We start from the raw sequence: 4,371 nt of genomic DNA, 5'->3' as shown, positions 1-4,371 counted from the left end.
ATTTTAATTTTTTAAATGTTTCTTCATCATATTCCATAGGGACTTACAATTTAACATATCAATACTTGATGAAATATACCTGTTCTATGTTATGCCTAAGATGTTTGATATTCAGACAGATAGTGCGGTTAAGCTTAACAGCCTAGGTTTTATGGTAATAACAATAAGCTTGTCTTCTGGAGGGTTAACAACCTAAGTTTGCAGACCAAAATTAGAGAAAAAGGAGAGCTGTGAGGAAAGCCAATATTTTGACCCTAGTCTTCCAAGGTCAATTAAGACTCCAGACATATGAGAACTTGTACGGTAACATCATGTACCTCTGTAGTGTCCCAAATTTTCTGATCAAGGAGATTATGGGGCCAAAGACGAAAGTGATCGATGATGTAGAGAGTGCCTAAGGAGAGTCACATAGAGAGAAAACATTCTCTAAGAACATTTAAGTGTAGAAACATGTGCAATAGTGTCCATTTTGATATTAACTGTTAATCTTTCCCAATATTGAATGTTTAACTTTCTACCACCACTACTATTCCCCCAAAGTTCCATGACACTTTTTGTTTTCTTGGACCAGCTCAGCCTGCCCTGGGGGCAGGGCTGTCATGGCATGTGCTGCCAGGGATGGAACCGACATCTCCTGCATCTGTTTAAGTTTGATTCAGCAGGTGGTTTAGACCACTGAGCTGTTTCACTGGCCTATGAAACTCATTTATACTCAAGAGAATTTAAATGTGAAATTTTGTAGATGTCATAGAAAAGAGCGCAGCTGCGTATCTCAATCAGTACAATGGAAAAGTGGCAGCTTCCATAAAGTGACAAGATAAAAAAAACCTATCCAAAATCAGCAGATACTGAAGGGGCCAGAAAGGCAAGATCCTGAAGATATATGAAGACCGTTGCCCTCCCCACTGCCCAAGAATCCACAAGAGCACAGAAAGTTTTGAGTCTCCATAGGGTATGAAAAGGGATAATTAAGCAGATGTTTCCATATCTTCAGGAGCTAGTAAGATTTCAGATGACCCAGACATATACTATTGCTGTGATCATAATTAACAATAAATCCAGATCTCCAAAATATTTTAGCAAATTATGATTTTGATAGTCAGATTTTCATTTTTCTTGTTTATTCTGTGACAATATTACATTTTCCCCATTAGAAACTCTAAGGGGCCAGGGAGATGGCTCAGTAGAATAAGTGCTTGCCTGGCAAGCACAAGGGCCTGAGTTCAATCCCTGGTTCCACCAAAAAAAAAAAAAAAAAAAAAAAAGAAAGAAAGAAAGAAAAAAGAAATTGTGACTAGGCTGAAGAAAAGAATAATATAATAGTAAAATTTAATAGTAAAAATAGTATTTTTTCATATTAATTTTTTATTTCAAATAAATTATATTCTGACTCCAGCAGTCTTCCGGCTAGGTGTCCTGAATGAGAAAAAGTCTAATCTGTATAGTAATGTTGCAGAAAGGTGCCATAACTGACACTCATGCTAACTGATGATGCAACCTCTGACAACCTGTTTGGAACATACTTTGGCAAATGCTTATTTCTCTAAATTAACTTGTTCCAAAACTAGGCATTTGAGGAATGATCATCTGAAGCACTCAGATCAAAACACAGCACTACAATTATAGTGAAAAGTTTTCATTCTTATTCATACAGGTTCAGATATGGCTTGTCTTACAAAAGCCATCTTTCTGAAGTTTGTTCCCCAGTGTGAGGATGTTGAGGTGTTGGGACCTATAAGAGTCAAGGCCTAGGCATTTATCCTTAGGACAATGGCAGTGTGCCCTCACAAGGGAACAAGTGGCTCCCATGAGACATCCACATTGTTTTGTAACAACTGTCCCACAAGAATTAGTTGTCAAAAACGAATAAACCCTTCTTTAATCCTGTTCTAGCTTCCTGTCTGGCAACATGATTTTCCCTCTTATATATGCTGCTACCATTGTGATACCATTCCCTTTGAGACTTTTACCAGAGGTGGAGCCATACCCTGGGACCTCCAAAACTACAGGATAAATGAAACTTTTCTTTCTACATTTTCATTCTCAGGTAGTTTACTGTAGTGAAAAATAAATAATATGCCAACAACACAGGTGCTCTACAAATTCTACCCTCAATACAGTATTTTCACAAATTATTTAGGATTACAGAATGGATTAGGTACAAAAAAAAGCACAATACATGAAGTACATAGAAATGATGATTTTACATGTTATTTATTCATTTTAAGTGGTTGAAGTTTTAATTTCTTTCAAAGCCCCACCAAAATGTCTCTATAAAATGGCTCCAAGATGAGGCCAGAGAGATGGCTCAGTAGAATAAGCACTTGCCTGGCAAGGTCAAGGGCCTGAGTTCAATCCCTGGTACTGCCAAAAAATAAAATAAATAAAAAATGGCTCCAAGAAACTGAATTCATCCAAAAAGCCACACCAGAATGATAGTTACCCACATATGCATCCTTGTGAAGAAATAGAGGTAACAGAGAAGCAAGAAGTACTAGAGAAGCCACTGAAGATAAGCTATGAAAACTGGAAAGAAGAAATAGTAGTGACTAAAACATTTTAGACTGCTTCAGCTTTGAGCAATTCAGACAACAAATCTTCTGTGGAAGGCTATCTTAATGACTATATCTATAGTAATCTTAACCTGAGACTTCACTTCTTTCAAACCTTCCCAGTAAGTAGCTCAGGGGACAGACAGTTCGTTGATACCCAGTCCTACCCCATTTTTTCCTTTTCCACTGCTTTCCCTTTTTCCATGAGTCATTTACGTAATTGAAAATTTGATCTACTGCATCTGCAGAGGACAGTATCACTGGAAGATCAAAATGATATCAATTTCTTTTAAGGAAATGTGAAATTTTTCTTCATTTTTGAACCTCATCCAGGAAAGTTATTGGCTGGTACATTGGCAGGAGCTTTCTGACCTTTGGCTTTGGTATTTTTATTGAGTTTTTAATTTAGGATTTCTAGTTCTCAGTGTACCTAAAAAATCAAATCTCAGCAGAGATTGTATTGCTTCCCCCATATAAAAGACCTCACCTTCTCTCTCTCTCTCTATCATTTGTCTATATGTCTCTGCCTCTCTCCACCCTCCTCTTCTACTCATTTTCCTCCTCCTTTCTCTCATCCAAGTACAGAGCTTTAGCCGGGGAGATGGCTCAGTGGAATAAGCACTTCCCTGGCAAGTGCAAAGGCCTGAGTTCAATCCCCAGTTCTGAAAAAAAAAAAAAAAAAAAAAAGGAAAAATAAATGTCTTTCCTTCTTCAACCATATACTGAAGAAATTATTGAATGGTGTGATTTTAGGTTGCTTTTGGAAATTAATGGAGCTTTGGGACTACTTAAATTATTCCAAACTAAGTTCTAACCAGAAAACTTCTTTGTTTATACTGTACAGTAGAAGCAGTGGAAGCTGATTCCATTTCTAAGAAAAGTAGAAATTGGTGCTTACCACAAAGGAGAGCTTGATGCCTTTATGGTAACATCTGAGAAAAGGTGTCCTAATGATACAGGGAGAAAAACTGATCTCCAGTGGGTGACCTCTAAATGATATATACAGGGAACCTCCAAATGACATAGGAAAAAATGATCTCTGGACCTGACCTGCATGAGTTCGTGTTCTCTAAAACCAAAGAATGAATTTTAGGAACAAATGGAGGTTATGAACAGAATATATTTATTGAGAGAAGGAAAGCTCCTGTCCAGGAGAGGGATAGGAGGGTGACCAGAGCAGGTTGTCCCCAGGAAGTTTTTTCTTCCAGGGACTTTTATAGAGGAAAACCATGTGGTGAGGCAGGTCTAAGGTGGTAAAGACATGGGAACTTGCTTAGTTGGGCATGAGTTGAGACAACTATGGTCAACCAATGAGATTACAAGCACCATTGCTCAAGTAAAATTGATTAAATTTAGCACCAAATTGGGAAGTGAGTCACATAGCAAGCAGGCATGAATAGAGAACAGAGTCTCTTCCTGTTGGGGGTTGGGCTGTGACTCATTTGGGCTCTTTCAAGGTACTTGATACCTATTTAGAATATCAATCCCTGATGCCCATCCCTAGGGAAGTAAGTAGCTGTGTTTCCTCTTTTTGTCTTGGTTTTGAGAAGTGACCCAAGTGGGAGTGTCTGTATCTTCCCAGTTGTAAAGTCACCCTGTCTTCCATTTTGTCTCCTTGTTGGCCTGACCCTATCTGGCAGTCTGTAATATTTCTATCTAGCTGGGCTGCCTGCAACACTAATTCCTGCTACAAAGACTTATGAATGTTGAGACAATGAAATTGTTTTGATATTTAAATCATATTAAACCAATATTATAATTTTTTTCTAAAGTTATATCCTATCATTGCTTTTAACTACCAGATCAAAGAGAATTGTTA

Source organism: Octodon degus, unplaced genomic scaffold (assembly GCF_000260255.1).
Source record: "Octodon degus isolate 3935 unplaced genomic scaffold, OctDeg1.0 scaffold00086, whole genome shotgun sequence".
Taxonomy (NCBI): Eukaryota; Metazoa; Chordata; class Mammalia; order Rodentia; family Octodontidae; genus Octodon; species Octodon degus.
This window is presented reverse-complemented; position numbering follows the sequence as displayed.